The sequence below is a fragment of the Delphinus delphis genome, chromosome 7 (assembly GCF_949987515.2).
Source record: "Delphinus delphis chromosome 7, mDelDel1.2, whole genome shotgun sequence".
Taxonomy (NCBI): Eukaryota; Metazoa; Chordata; class Mammalia; order Artiodactyla; family Delphinidae; genus Delphinus; species Delphinus delphis.
Genome location: NC_082689.1, coordinates 16,392,685 through 16,408,877, shown reverse-complemented (window position 1 = coordinate 16,408,877; position 16,193 = coordinate 16,392,685). Strand labels below are relative to the sequence as shown.

The 16,193-nt window shown below is 41.3% G+C and overlaps 1 long non-coding RNA gene across 2 annotated transcripts in view; it reads left to right on the top strand.

Annotated features, from left to right (window-relative positions):
* LOC132427985 (uncharacterized) overlaps positions 1-16,193 on the top strand; it is a 123,199-nt gene that overhangs the window by 104,999 nt on the left and 2,007 nt on the right. For both annotated transcript variants that reach the window (XR_009520049.1, XR_009520048.1), the window contains one exon: positions 9,055-9,163. This is a non-coding gene — a long non-coding RNA (uncharacterized lncRNA). The remainder of the gene's footprint in view (positions 1-9,054; positions 9,164-16,193) is intronic.

Sequence of the window (16,193 nt, the reverse complement as noted above, 5' to 3'; positions counted from 1 at the left end):
AAAGGGATCCAGAGGGCAAAAGGTTTGAGAACCAACAGAGTATCCATTAGGATGGATTTGGCTTCTGACAACTGAATGTCCAACTGACAGCAGCTTGATGGGTAGAATATATCATTCTCTTCGAAGAGTTTTAGCCAACTGTGAGAGACGGAACAGTCCTACACACAAGCCTGTCCTCTCACTTCTGATATCGAGTGCAAGTTTGAAGGGTTCCTAAAGCCACCCTTAGTTTCAATAATTCACTAGAAGAACTTACAGCATAGACTGAAACTCTTATACTCACAGTTTATTACAGAGGAAAGCATACGGATGAAAGTCAGCCAAGGCGGAGTCCAGGATGTGGAGCTTCCCGTCATCCTTTCCCCATGGAGTCAAGGACAGCACTGACTCCTTCCTGCCACTATGAGTGAAGACACCTACATACCATTGCCAGCTAGGGGAAGCTTACCCAAGCCACAGCGTCCAGAGTTCTTATCAGGACTCAATCACATACTGCCTGTGTGTCTGCTCTTTACTTCCCAACCATTCCACAGGTCAGGCTGATACATTTACTCTCCAGTCCACCCAGAGGCGGAACTGATATCACTATCTTGACCCAAAGCCCCCATTGTAAATCACATTGTTAAACTGCTAGTGACCAAAACCCCCTGATAAAAAAGACACTTCCAGGAGATATGGTGTTCCAAGGACCTAGAGATCACTGCCCAGTAGTCAGAGGCAAAGGCCAGGCTTCTCCTTGGGCAAGGTTTATTCTTCATTAAACATTCTTGTAATAAGAAAACGTGAAGTCAGTGGTAACAGGGCTGGCTCAGCATGCCAGTGATAGTCTCAAGGACCCAGACTCTAACGTTTACTCCACCATCCTCATTGTGTTGGCTTTTTTCTCGTTCTTGTCACTCGGCTGCTAAACGGCAGCCCCCTTCCTCTTACAGCACTCAAAGGGAACAAACAAGGTGTGTGGGAGAGTGGGGGAGGAGGAAAAGTACTGCCAGAAGCCTCCTAACAATGGTCAGAGGGATGCCCTCACAGTTTCAGAGTGTACCTGAGAAAGTACACTTCTGAGGCATCGATGTCATTTCCCAGGGAAACAGGAGGGCCATGGTTGGCCTAGGATGATCATGATTCATCTCCCAGGACTGAACTCACTGCACTCCTAGCAAAATCAGTAGTTCAAAGGGGGAAGGAGAATCGCTGTTGTGTAGAAGAGCTTTCTTGAATGTTAATGTGCATACAAATCTCCTGGGGATTCGTTAAAATGCAGACTCTGATTCACTAGCTTTGGGATGGAGACGAAGCTTCTCCCTCTCTTAAAAGCTCCCCCATGATTCTGATGGCAGTCTCTGGACTGCACTTTCAGCAGCAGGGAGTCAGGAGACAGTGTTTGCACCAGCGAGGCTGGTGCAGGAACACAGACAGTGTGTCTCCCATAGGAACGTATCTGTCCCTTGATCAACTACTCCATGGATTAAGCTATCCCACAGAATTATAGATGATAGAATTTCAGATCAGATAATAGTCATTATAAATGTAAATAGAATTTATTGAGAGGTTATTCTGTACCAGGACTTTACACTTGTTCATTTAATCTTTAAAACAACTTCATGAAGTAGATATTCTTTTCATCCCTACTGTTTACCTGAGGAAATAAAGATTGGAAAAGGTTAAGTAAATATTTCTCAGTGACAAGGCTGGAAACCCAATCTGTTTTCCTCCAGAGCCTAAACTCTAAAATACTAGAATATTGGCAATTACTGTCATCACATAGATTTTGAAAAATTGACATACCTGAGATTTCACAGTTAGTGCCAGAGCAGATATTAAATTGCAGTTTCTTCATCCCTGATCTCTACCCCATTCCCATGGTATTCCACGTAATGACTAAAGTATATACATGGCCTCTCTCATGCTCTCTCTCTCTCTCTCTCCCACTCTCTCTCTCTCTCTTTCCGTGCCCCCACCCCTGTCCTGTCTCTCTTAACAGTTTCTCAACCTAATTCCTACTATTACACACAATAGGATTCTAGTGGACTTTTCTTCTCTTTGAAATAGAACGTCTCTTTTCTAAACTGAGTATCTCATTATCTTCTAAATATAATTTGAGTTCTTTCTACACCTTCCCATCGTGTTTCTGATCCTGGCATAAATAATGATTTCTTTAAGGAAATTGTGTCCTAGGAAACGGAACACAAATAAGTGCCCATGGCATGGGCTTCGGGTTTTTTAGTTGATTTGTATGCATTTGTTCCCTTTCATTCATTTGTTCATTCCTTCTTTCCACAAATACATGTTGAATAGTCTCTGTGTGCCAAACACTATTCTAGATGTAGACTATATGGATGCAACTTAAAACAGTTTTTACAATCAGTAGAATAAAAAAAATTTTATTGAAAAACTTGTCACTGTTTCAAGGATGGCTCCCCAGCTCTTCAGACACAACCATCTCTTTCAAAGCCTTCAACCAAAGAATAACCTATATGTCTACATCCACTATACCTTCAACAGTATTTCTCCAGACACTGATTCCTACAAAAACTAGGCAAAATGGACAATAAAGGAAAGGGAGTGATCTTTCTCAAGGACACAGCTATATCTGAAGCTGTTTATCACAGCGTCCTTCTCTAAGAGAGAGCTATGTCAAAAATGACTAGTAGCTTATATGTCTAATGATAGAGAAATGCTTAAGTAAATGATGATTCATCACCTTGACCAGTTTTTATATAATAAAATGATTACGAAGAATAATGATAAATTCAACAACATTATGAAAAATATTTAAGGTATGAAAAGTATGGCAGGTAGTTAAGATGTATTAATATTAGGTGGTAAGCATTATATTATTTTCTATACTGCTAAATGTTTGATGTAGTTCAGAATGAAAAAGAGAAAAGAATAGCTAATGAACTGAAAGGTAGATGCAGTTCACTAAAGCTCTACTCTCTAGAGAATACTTCCTACAATTCCCATCCCTACTGGGGCTGTCTTAATTCCAGCCTTCCTATGTCTTGCCTAGGTTACTGCAGCAGTCCCTTTATTCATCCATGTGTACAATAAAAAATTGGTCAGGCTCTGGAGTTATGGAAATGGAAGCTTTGTGCCTACCCCCCAAATTACTTAGTCTAGGTTTTAGACAACTGCTGCTTAATCTCCCAGCCCCTGGCCTCTATTCTGCCTCTAGGAGTGATCTCTCTAAAATATTACTTTGATCATGTTTAGAATCCTTTAGAGGTTAGCCGTTGCCTCTGGATAAAGTCCAAAGTCCCTAGTATAATGTACAACACCGTTTTCATGTGACTGCTGTTTGGTTTTCTAGCTAAATCTGTTGCCTCTGTTCTCCATCCCAACCTAAGTACCGTCTCTGCTAAGCCTCATGACATTCAACTGAGTGCACACCACCTCCATCTCCTCTCTCGTACTTACACTGCTGTTCATTTTCACCCAGAAGCCTTCAGAGCCCTTACTCACCTGGTCAACTATAGCTCAGCCCCAGGATTCATTCCAAGCTGAGTCTTCTGGGAAGACTCCCTCCCTCCCAGACAGGGTCAGGTGCCCCTCTCTCCCCAGTATTCTTCTCATTAGTAAACCAATACTAACCAATGTCATTATGATTATTATTTTATACTGCATTTATCTACTAGTTAATGATCATCTTTGGGACAGGGACGGTATCCCACATTTCAGACAGTCTAGTGGTTATACACAGGGATTTTGGAGTCATAAAGCCTAGGTTTGTATCCCAACCATTTGGTTACTTAAAAATAACTGAGTGTGCGTGATTCAATAAGATAAAATAGGTACAACACATGGTGATCACACAACACATTCAAGCTATTATTATTTCTATTACTTTTCAACCTCTCTATCCCGACGGTAAATGACAAATGTTCAATGAGCAACTGATGAATGAAAACATGAATGAAAGAAATAGTTGCATCCTAATTTAGGGCTGATTGTTTTTGATCTGGACATTTCAGCTGCTGCCTTCGTGCTTTGAAAAATACTTGGAAAGGGCACCCCCAAGAGAAGGAGCCACAGAAACAGGAAAGATTTTAAGAGAAAGAGAGGATGATCAAGGGAAAGGGATATCAGATAGAGATTCACAAGCTGGGGCAGGGAGGAAAACAAGAAAAGGAAGAGGATAATTGGAAGGTAAATTAGACTCCTGAAACTTGCTAATTATAGTGTTGTCATTTTCTATTTGCAGTAGAAATCTGTGGAATTATCTCTATAGCAATATACCCGCTGCCCCTCTCTTCTTCCAGGAAATATCTTTCTCTAACCCCTGACCAAGTTGATTGGTTTGAGGTGGGTGCCTGACCCAGGCTGGGTCAATGAGCCCAAAGCTGTAGCATATGAAGCCCGTGGCTTGGGCTTCCCTGGTGGCGCAGTGGTTGAGAGTCCGCCTGTTGATGCAGGGGACACGGGTTCGTGCCCCGGTCCGGGAAGATCCCACGTGCCGTGGAGCGGCTATGCCCGTGAGCCATGGCCGCTGAGCCTGCGCGTCTGGAGCCTGCGCTCCGCAACGGGAGAGGCCACAACAGTGAGAGGCCCGCGTACCGAAAAAAAAAAAAAAACCAAAAAACCCGTGGCTATATGGATCACTGTGTTCATGCAGACTGGAGACATATAGGCCGCCATTCTGGGAGGAAAGAGAGGGGAGTCGGGTGGCTCTGATGTCCAAGGAATTGTTTCTCATTGTTTCAGAGGCTCGTGTCCCCATGAACTATGTTACTCGGGCAGTCCATGAAGTAACGCTGAATCCTTCCATTGACTTCCTATCGCTTAGACTGGTTGAATTTGGATTTCTAGCACATGCACTCAAAAAACTCACAACTAAACTTTATCTATTTGGGTTCATTCCCCACTGTACGCCTCCTTGCACCTTCTGTTCTACTCACTCTAAACTACTCAGCGTACCCTTAAAAAAGTATACACGCATTTTCACATGCCTTTGTCGTCTTCCAAACTGCTATTTCAGTTCAGAATTATTTTTCTTCCTATCAAAATCCTTTGTTTCCTCAAGGCTCAAGTCCAATACCACCTACTGACCTAAACCTTCCCAATCACACACCTCATAGCATAGCCACGTTGTGCTGTGTATTTCTCTATTGTTCTGCTCATTCAGCTCTGAATTGTGGTAATTTTACCAGCTATGGTAAAGGCCCACACTATCTCTGATGCTTTAAGCCTTAGTACCTCAGCCACAGCACTTAGTTGGGCTCAGTAAATGTTTGTAGAATGAGTGATTCAGGTGAGAGAGTACCTTAAAAGATTTTGTAATTTATGTCTCTCTGAAGCTGCAGGGTGAATGTTTTTCTTGCGATATTTATTCCTGTAATTGATAATGTCTCCATTCTTTGTATTAATGCCCTATTTTTCTGATTTGTCTTCACTCTTATCCTGGGTTGGCCAGACTTTTTTCTTTATAAAAATATTTCATCTCAGAGCCAGATGCTCCATTTACTAAAGTAACACCTTAGCTGGATGAAGTGATTTTCCCCCATCTCTTGTCTTGTTATTATCAGACCTTCCATTTACACTATTAAAGGTGTTTTAAAAATATATATATAATCAACCTGGACATTATATTTAGTTCAGCATATATATATATATATATATATATATAAAGTCAATACATGGATCCTTTTGTATTTGCTTTAAGTTCTATTCCTTCTTACTTTGTATTTTATGCCACGAAAGCTTAGGGTAGGAGGTTGAATAAAGAGGATAGACCCATGCATGATCCATCTATTAGCCCATATATAGAGCAGTTTATAATCAATAAACATGCAATAATCTCATTATGATAAAGTCTCACTGAAAGTCAATCATAAATCTTGGGTCAAGGGAACCAAAAATATAATTCAGACAGACTTGTTGGGATTTGGAGAGTAGAACACACTTAGGTATTAGACAGACCTAAGTTCAAATCTCAGTTACCTCACTTACTAGCTGTGTTCATCTTCATAAATAATCATGCATCTTCATAAGTAAACTTGATCCTGAAGCAAGGTCTTAAGAACCTGAGGTAGATTAAGTACCCTAGATAAATTCCACTACATAAAAAGTTAAATTTAAATATCAAAAACCCCATTAATGAATAAGTAAGGGAAATTTGGAGTTTGTATATGGTAACATATTTAGATATCTATTTTGTTTTCAATTGCATTAATATATGGAAAAGACTTTTTTACAAGTTAAATTACAAGTTAATCAGAAAAAGACGAAGTCCTAGACAGAAAAATGGGCAAGTAACATGAACAATTTACAAAAATAAACATACAAATTGTCAACGAATCTTTGAAAAAATTTTAAATGCACTAAAAATAGATGTATGTGAGTTAAAAACTATGAAAATATTTGACAATATTTTGTCAATATTGACAAAATATTTGACAATAATTCATTATAAAAGTTAATCATATATTAGCTTGCCAGAAGTGAGAAAGCAATAATAACATCATATGGGGAGAGTCTAGGAGTTCTTACACACTGGTGGAGGATACTCACAACTTTTATGGGAGCTCATTGGGCCCTAAAAGCCTTAAACATGTGTATACTTTATACTTCTAATCTGGAAAGTTCACTTCTATGGGTTAGTGCTAAAGAAATGATTAGACAAGTGCACCATGAGGCAGTGCTTTGGTTTGTTTTTTTTTTTTTACGGCAGAAAATTAGGAACAGTCTAAATGACCAACCACAAGGGAGAGATGAAGTTTAGAGCGATCATTTAGCACTCTGTATATTGGAATACTGTTCAAACATTTTACAAAGTGCTGAGAAGGATATTTCTCACCATGAGAATGTATTGAAGATACAAAAAATGTTTAGTAAAAAAGAAGCTACACAATGTGGAATTAAAGTAGACAGCATGGATAGAATGATGGTAGGACATTGGCCAATGGTTTTTCTCTGGGTGATGGGATAGTGCGTGATTTATAATGAAAGCAAAATCTCGGTCTTTTTCGGTGTTTTCTAACTTTTCTGCCTTAGGCATTAATTCAGACAGCTCTTATGATCCACCTTCAGTTCTCTTTTACCCAAACCATGGCTGTGGTGGTCACCTTGCTTCAGGTGGAATCCTACACAGCCTCTCTCCCACAGTTTCTCCATTCTTCTCTGACAGCGGGTGACACAGAGAGCTAACACCCCATGAGGTAGCCCTAAGCAAATGGGGGTGGAGCTGTCAGCCAGGAGCTCTAATGCTCCTTCCTTTAGGTGGAAAATGCTGAGACACATTTTTAGGGCCACTCAGCAGGTCCCAGCAACTGACCCCTGGCTGCCCACAACAGTGACCAGATCATGGTCACACTCGGGACACTAGTGCAGTAACAGAGTTTTGCGACCACCATTTCTCCTACTGTTTCCCTCTTCCCAGGCCCTCTCTCCTCCTCCCAAATAAATATTCTGGGTGCAAATCAACCTTTCCTCAGGCTTTGACTGTAGGACACCTAGGCTAAGGCATGCATGTATTTATTTCATCATAATAAAATACAATACTACTAAAAGCATTTGCTGTAATTTTAAAACAATGAAAGCCTCAGAGTTCTCAAACACATGGATAACAATGCCACCAGCATCAGAGAATTTTTTTTTCTTTATACTGGGACTTCTGGGCTCCTAAAGCCACAGGGGAACTCTCTTGTCTATTAGGCAAGCTCAACACTACACAATGATTTTCCCCTTAATGATTTTCAAACTATTCCTTAGATTTTGCAGGAAATCGATCTGCACTGCTGGTAGAAATGTTTCAGGGATTGTTGAGTAAATGACACCTGTTTCCGCCTCCAGGGGAGGGGTCCCACTGTCTGGAAGATTACAAAGAGCTTAACAGTGCCTACCACCAGGGACGGCAGCCCCAAGGTGTCAATCCACTGCATAGTTTGCTGGTGGGGAGGTCGCCAAGAAAGACATGACTCACACAGGCAGTGGGTGGAACAATGCTTTACTCACATGGTAAACAGATAGAGCTTCTATGGAGAGAGAGCATCAGTCCCCGTGGCCAGCAGGGCTCAGCCCACAGCCCATGCAGGGAAATGGTCTGCACACATCCTTCTGTGCTACAGGCAAAGAACTCCATTCTCACCCCGCCAGGAACAGATATAGCAGTGGGGTTGGCCAGGTGTCGTGTTGCACACCCTCAAACAGAACTAGGAAGTATACAGCAAGTTCAGGACAGGGGAGAATATTCCCAAACAAAGACAACTGCCCAGCACAGGTTGTGAGGGCTCTTTACATCTCTGTAAGGAAACGTGCTGGACCCAAGGCACCATTCTCTTGTGACCATAAAGGGCTTGGAAAGACTGCGTGCCTGTGCCTGCCCTTCCCAATAAGGACTCTGTGGTTTAGGACATGACATTAATAGGAAGCAATCCCACAGTAGCCATGGAACAAAACCAGCCTCTAGGCTGTACAGTGAAACTTAGAAAAGTTTCTAAGTGAAACTTTGTGTACAAGTCAGTGGAGGTTTTAAAATTTTTTTCAAAAGCACCTCCCTTTATGGACTTAGAAAGTTCTATTCTTTTTCTAATTACCTCTCCCTTTCTGGCAAGCCTTGATAAACTAATTCAGTGGTGCTCAGAAGAGCCACAAAAATTACCATTAAAATTGATTGATGGCAGCCATTTCCCACGTCCCAGGGAAAATTAAACTTAGAGATACCATCTTTTCCATTTTAAGTATTTCCTCCGCGACTTTGGCCTGACCCTTTGGCACCCGATCTCATTGGTCCCTACTAGAGTATAGTCTACTGTGATGTCTGATGTAGTGCAGACACATATTTATTTTGTAATATAAAGTTGATTACTTCATGGTGCTCTTCAAAAATTCCCTTCCTTTGCATGGCTATGCCACCTGAAATTGTTTCAAACATGATCCTAGTGGAGCCTACTTTGCTGTTGTTCGTTTCACTTAGCTTTCCAGATATCTGTGTGTTTTTCAGTAACCACCCCAATGCTCAGTGGGAATCAAAGCGGTGGAGAAATTAGAATCCGGCAGATTTCTCTGCAAGTCTTCTGACTTCAAATCCTCTTTTGCTTCTTCCAATTGCTCTAGCAGGAGCTCTAGAGAAAGATCTCGAAAGGAACTGGCATTCTTCGAAAGCAACTCCATCACTTTCCACGGTCAAACCTCTGCTCCTTGTTGGGATGGACTTACTCATAACCAGGTAATCATTAGAAGCGATAATGTAATAATACAGTGCAAAGTGAAGGGTGGATTCTGCAGCAAGCAACAACTTACTCTGTAAGAGAAGAACAGATTTTCTGGGGAGTAAGAAGCTTCATGTCTTAAGAAGCCACATCAGGTCCTGCAGGAAGGATAAACCACAGGACCTGAGGAACCCAGAGGAGTCTGCAAGGCAGGAATTGTCCAACTGAATGAGCTGTGTGGAATAGGTATTCCCTAAGAGAGTAAGAACACCGTAGCTGTATTTATGGAATTGTGCAAACAAACAAGGAGGCAAGTGGGCTCTTGTCAGAAAACACTGTAAGTGCTTTGGTGATTCGAATTCTAGAAGCGTCCCGCGAACTTTTCATTATAGCCAGAGCCCTTTCTTCAAGTCATATCCCAGAGGAAGATCCAACCAGAGCTGTTCTACTTGAAGTGAGAGGGTGAAGACCTGAAGCCCCTAGGATGCTTTATTTCATGTGTCAACTTGACTTGTGTGCCAAACCTGACCACAGAGCGCCCAGATATTTGGTTAAACGTTATTTCTGGGTGTGTCTGCGAAGGTGTTTCTGGATGAGATTAACAGTTGAATCAGTAGACTGAGTAAATAAAATTGATCTCCCCAATGTGGGTATGCCTTATCTCTTGAAGCCCTGAATAGAACAAAAAAGGTGGAGTAGGAGAGAATTCTCTCTCTTTCTGCCTGACTGTCTTCAAGCTGAGACATGGGTCTTCTCCCGCCTTCAAATGCAAACTGGAACTTAGACCATCAGATCCCTTGGTTCTCAGATGTTCAGACACAGACCGGAACTATACTATTGGCTCTCCTGGGTCTCCAGCTTGCTGACTGCAGATCTTGGGACTGCTCAGCCCCCATTACCATGCGAGCTAATTCCTTACAATAAATCACTTATCATATAGGTTCTGTTTCCCTAGAGAACCCAGACTAATATATCCTCCTAATCTCCCTCTCAGTTTCCTCCCTCATTCGTCCTCTCCAGGAGCTAGTTATAGGTATAGTTAGGCAGATTTCTGGATGGAGACTCTAGCCAAAGAAATGTAATAAATTCCTAGAATATATACCAGTCCTTCACGTCAGAGCAGCCTCTGGCATGAGGATTACACTACGATTTAGTGAACTTGGCTCATTTATCTTCCTGGATTGCTTTTGACTGCCTGTCAGCCCTGGAAATTATTTACCTCCCCAGAGTTTAGACTAATCCCTAGTTTTCTTCCTTTCATTGCCACACTGCTTATCCACCTGTCACTTGGCAACTATATTTCTTTTAGCTCCAGGGAGTCTACTTGCTTTGAACCTACTGGGCAGATTATAGGGTCTGAGTATCTTAATTTCTGGGAATTCCACAGCCTCCTTTCAGCCATTGGAGAAATCTGATCATAGCTTTTCAGTTTGGTCTGTCTTTCATGTTTCTTTAAATCTGAGTCTATCACTCTATAAACATAAGGAGAGAAGTTATGAGTTCACAGCATAATGTTCCCACTATTGCTCTCCAAGGGGGAACCCAGGTTGTCACTGTAAAGTCCAGAAATCAAGGGTGTAGAAGGATAATTTCTACTTTTTGGTAATGTTGGGGAAGAGGAGGTGAGGGTTGGATCCTGTTGTCAAACCAGAACCCTGTTCATCAATCTTGATTCTTCCTTACCTTTCGCAGCACCCACATGAAGCCATCATAAGGTGCTGTCAGTTCTAGCAACTCAATGTCTCTCCCACCCCCCTACTTTTCTCTATTTCCAGGGGTACTGTAGGGAAGTCACACCTCACTTAAGGGATTAAGTTCCAAACATTTGAGGCTACATGTAAGTCATGTTGAGTTACGGTTACTCTGGAGAATTCTTCAGGAAGGTGCCCCTGTGGAGACAGACATACTACTTCTCAGCAAATTCAACACAGTTCATGTTGTCTCCAGTGTTGGAGCAAATTGCTGTTTCTTCAGTTGAGCATTAGATGAAAACATTGATTTGTATCTAGGGGTCATGTTTGGTGAAAACACCAGAATGACATTTAACATGATGAGATGTCTGGGCTTTCTCTGGGGTACATAACCTTTCTATGGAATGGTAGAGTGGAACTATGACTATTTCTCTATTTAAAGTGCTATTGCTCTGTGTCTTTTGCTTTCTCCAATTCCCTCCTCTCACTTTGTCGCTTAAAGCATATAATTGAACTCCAATAAACACAGGATAGGACTCCACTGTGTTTATTTTAAGGTACCAACATCTCTTGCTGAATTACAATGAAAGTCTTCTAACTAGACGCTTATCCTCCTCCAATACTAAGTTTCCTCAAAACATTCACCACCTTGTAACCAGAATGATAGCTCAAAAGCATAGATTTGACCATGACTCTCTCTTATTTCCCCGCATAAAATCTTTCAACTGCTTCCCAATGTCTTCAGGATGAACTTGAAGTCTCCAGCACGACATAGGAGCCCATCACAATCTTCTCCCTGTTCTTTGCATGTCTCTTCTCTCACCACCCTTATACCTATTCTACTGCCACTTCCAATGAAATTGAACTACATGCACTCTGTTCAAGGGTAATACTTCCTTTTGCCTCTGGGCCTTTGCACGTGCCTTCTGTCTCACCTTTGTCTGACTTCTCATCCTGGAGATCTCAATTTAAACAACATCTCCCCTGGAACCTTTTTCACATATCTGTAGCACTGCCATTTCTCCCACTGGCTAAGCCTTTACATTTCTAACCCATGGCAGGCCACTCAGGGACCACGGTGAAAGCAACCACTTCATACTTTTAACACTCTAAGGAAAGCGAGAGGCTTAGAAAAAGTTTTGTTCCATGGGGCTGTGCTGTTGATTTGTTTTCCTGTGATGCCAGCTCATTTACCACTCAACAACAACAATTATTATTATTATAATTACATCAATATCAATAAAAACAGTGATGTTTACAGTGTATATGTCAGGCCTTATTTTAAGATATCTACATTTCTATATAATAAATAGATTCATATTTATACATATACAAGTGTATATAGATTTTATATATTAACTCTCTCTATATTTACTCTTAAATATGCACAGAATTGCTATTACGTTCTCATCTAACAAATGGGGAACCTGGGTCACAGTTGATGAATTAACTTGCGTGGTGGAGACAGAGAACACACATATTGCCTTTCAGTAAATCCAATAAGCCAGTCTCTCTTCCAGTGTTGGAACAAATTGGAAAAACAAGGATGCAAGCCTGGGATGTCTGGTTCAAGAATGTGCTCAAGCAGTGTGCACTCGGTGTATCTCATTTGCTTGGACTAACTTCCAGTACAGATTTCAGTTTGCCATTCTTTCCAGTTGACAGTTACCTCCCTAACTCTGCTCAATGGAAGTCCATGCTGCCTTAAACAGAGGAAATATTAAAAAAAAAAAAAAAAGCTTTAACCTTAAAAGACTTATTATATAAGCATGAATAAATTGCTCCACATGCCCTCCCCTACCATTGCTGTTTACCGTAACCAGGGACCCTTTTCACCCTAAGAGTCTTTCTTTTAAAAAATTGTTGAATTCCACCCATGAACTATGCTGAACATTTCCCTGGACTCCCCTGGTCCAGGCACTGTGCTATTTGTATTCATTAAAACTGATTACGGTTTTCTTCATATTTATCACCAGTTTGACTTCCATAGCTGAGGCTTACTCTGCTATCAGCAGTATTCCTTGTCTCCTTTGGAAGTTTTCAAAGTGAAAATCCAAGAACACAAATGAATTCTGGCAGCCAGAAGTCCTTAATTTAGTGTGTGGGTTCCAGTGAGATGAGAGGAACTGTATTTTAGGATAAAACAATTAGATAACCCCGAATTAAACTTGTGGTGTACTCATCACATTCTTTTCTTGGATTCATGTGCAATGTAAATGTACTTGACGTGATCCAATTATATCTTAAGTTCCTGATTGCCAAAGCTAATTGAATAATAAAAGTGTAATGTACCAGTCATATTTACAAAAGTTGGATAGAGCCATTGACCCTGGAAAGGGCATCTTACCTCTAATTGTGCATTATGGGCCATGTGGCCCCTACAAATCATAAAGAATAATCATGAAAATGCTAAAACTCAATTATGAGTTCAACAAAAGGTAGGGACTCTCCATTACATTTTATTAATATTGAAGGAGGATGAAGAGCATGAATGGGCACAGGCTATAGCTTCTTTTTTTGCTGGTCTGTTGTGTGGTTCCACCCTCAGGACACTTACTGTGATCACAAATACCTATAATCCCTTGCACAACTGAACAATTTCATTAAAGAGAAAGGTGTCCTGCATCCCTCTCAGGATTTTTCTTTTGAAGTAAGTAGAAGATTTCAGCTTAAGAAGAATATGATATGTATATTCAGGGCCCTTTCAATTTCACACCTCTGCAAACTACCTACATTGGTTGGAAACAATGAGTGTCGCCTGAAGCTTGAGATGTGCCACCCATTTGCAGGGACACATGGCTGCTACTTATAAGGATGTCTTGCGGGCTATTTCTCTCCAGCACTCTGCCACCCAACATGCCTCAAGGAAAAGAGAAATCTGGCAGCAAACTGTCACCTTCTGGAGTCTGTCTAATGGTATGCTTGGGTTTGTGTATAAAGTAAGACACAGGCACTGCATTGGTTTTCTCAGAAGTGTGCTCTGCCTTTGCCTTATACTTCATTAAAGGGAACTTTCTTTTTCTCCCTATTATTCTTCCTCCGACAGTAGATTCAAAGAGAATAAAGCTCTATAATTTGGAGCAATATATCCTTCCCATCTTTCAGACTTGGCTGAAATCTTACCTTTCTATCCCTTAAGCACCTGGCTATTATAAACTACCATTGATCTGCTATTGTCCCTCCTCTGTTAGAACCTTATTCACTTTTCATGTGTTTGTATCTTATCTTTCCAACTAGACCATGAGCTCCTTGAAAGCAAAGACTGTCTTACACTGTTCTGCATCCCCACAGTCCCTAAGCTCAGCACCTAACACAGGCATCAAAGGTTATGACCTTTGATGAATTATCAGGAATTAATTTATCGGGAAGAGTCACTGGCTGAACACAAAAGTACGCTCCAAATTGGAGCCACCAAGTCTTAGGTTAGGGCTTCCCACTCTTGACCATGCACATCACTCACCTGGGGCATCTTGTTAGAAGGTAACTTCTGATTTGTAGGACTGTGATCGTGCCTGGGATTCTGCATTTAGCAAGGAATGCCAATGCTGTTGTTCTGGGGAATCTCACTTTCAGTAGCAAGATCTCAGACATGAAAATTAGACATGAATAAATCATTTAGAAACCACTTCTTTGTTTTTTATGCTTTTGCAGATCCACACATAGATCACATATCTGGTTGATGTGAAACTATCCCACTTAGAGACTTAGAGACGTTTTTTGAACAACCAATACAAGGTCTTCTATACAATAATAATAGCTAGTATGGCAGGGTAATTCACTGAGGTATAATTTGCATTTGTTCCCCTTTATTTCTCATTCATTTGTTCTGAGGAGACAGTCAAGCTCATTCAAATTCTTTGCTTCAGAGACTTAGAGAAGAAGGGGGTGGGAGAGCCAGAGCTGCTGAAGGCAACCCATCTTCCTGTCTCTTTTGAAATCTGAGTGATTGAAATGATGTACTAGGTATTCTTTGAGGAGGGGAAAGGGAGGACACAAGAAAAACAGGAAAAAACTTGTCCCCAGGTCTGGAAAGGAGAGGGAAATCAGTATATCTCATAAATTTAAGAACTACCTGGGAAGTGTGACAAGACAGCTACGAGGGGCACTAAAGATGGCAAGGCACCAGGTACGGAACTCCCCTTCTGCCCAGAGCCTGTGCTGTGGATGGCATGGAAGCCACAGTTTCCTGGGAATATCTGGGCTCTGAAAACGGGCATCTCAATAACAACCAGGGTGGATTAATGATTGGAAGGGTCTCCAATGCTTTGAAACTGCGTAACTATGCTCACCATCACAAAAACTCTGAATTCATTAATTGGTTAAAAATGTAAAAAAAAAAAAAAAAAAAGGAAGAGAAATGACAATCATGTTTGGGAATGCATTTCTTGTCAACCTAGCAGATGGAGTTTGGAACTGGATTTAATTTGATCTTAAAGAAATAAATCAGGGAGATATTTCTCCTTTAACCAAGTGTATAAAGCAAGATTCATCCTTAATGAGACATCTATTGTGTGACAATTTAAAGATCAGATCAGATCATGTCACCTCACCGCCCCCCCCCCCACACGCATACACACTTTCCCCAGCTCTCAACCCTCCAATGGCTTCCTATTCCATTTAGAATAAAATCCAAATTCTTTTCCATGAACTACAACGTTCTGTGTTCTGCATTTGCACCATCCAGGATGGCAGCCGTGGCCATATTTGGCAACTGAGCACTTGAAATTTGGCTGGTCTGAATCGAGATGTGCTGTAAGTGGAAAATGCCCACCGGCTTTCAAAGAGAAAGAAAAGAAGGAGAAAAGAAAGGAAGGAAGGGAGGGAGGGAGGAGAATATACATTTCTGGATAACACTTCTTAGAGTGATTTTGTGTTGGAATGATGTGTTGGATAAATGGGTTAATTTCACCATTTCTTTTTACTTTTTAAAAAGGTAGCTGCTAGAAAAGTTAACATTGCCTATATAGCTTGCATTTTACTTCTGTTGGATGGCACTATTCTCTAAAACCTGCCCTCACTGACCTCACCTCCTCCCTCTCCCTCCTCAGTGTCCCAGCAGGCATCTGCCTGAAGAGACAGGGCACAGGAGTGGTTGACTGGGTCCAGAAACTGTTCCCCTCAGATTCCTGCTTGGCTTTCTCATTTTATTCAGCTAAAGCTCTGCTCAAAAGTCACGTCTTCAGGGAGACATTTCTTCACCACCCTGACTAAGCCAACTCACATTCTTCTTAATGTCCTGGACCTGCTTTGCTTTTTGCCCACAGCATTATATTACCATTTGTTCCATGCCTGTCTCTCCCTGCTAGGATGCAAGTGTCTTGTCAGTTTCCTTCACGGACACACCCGAAGTTACCGG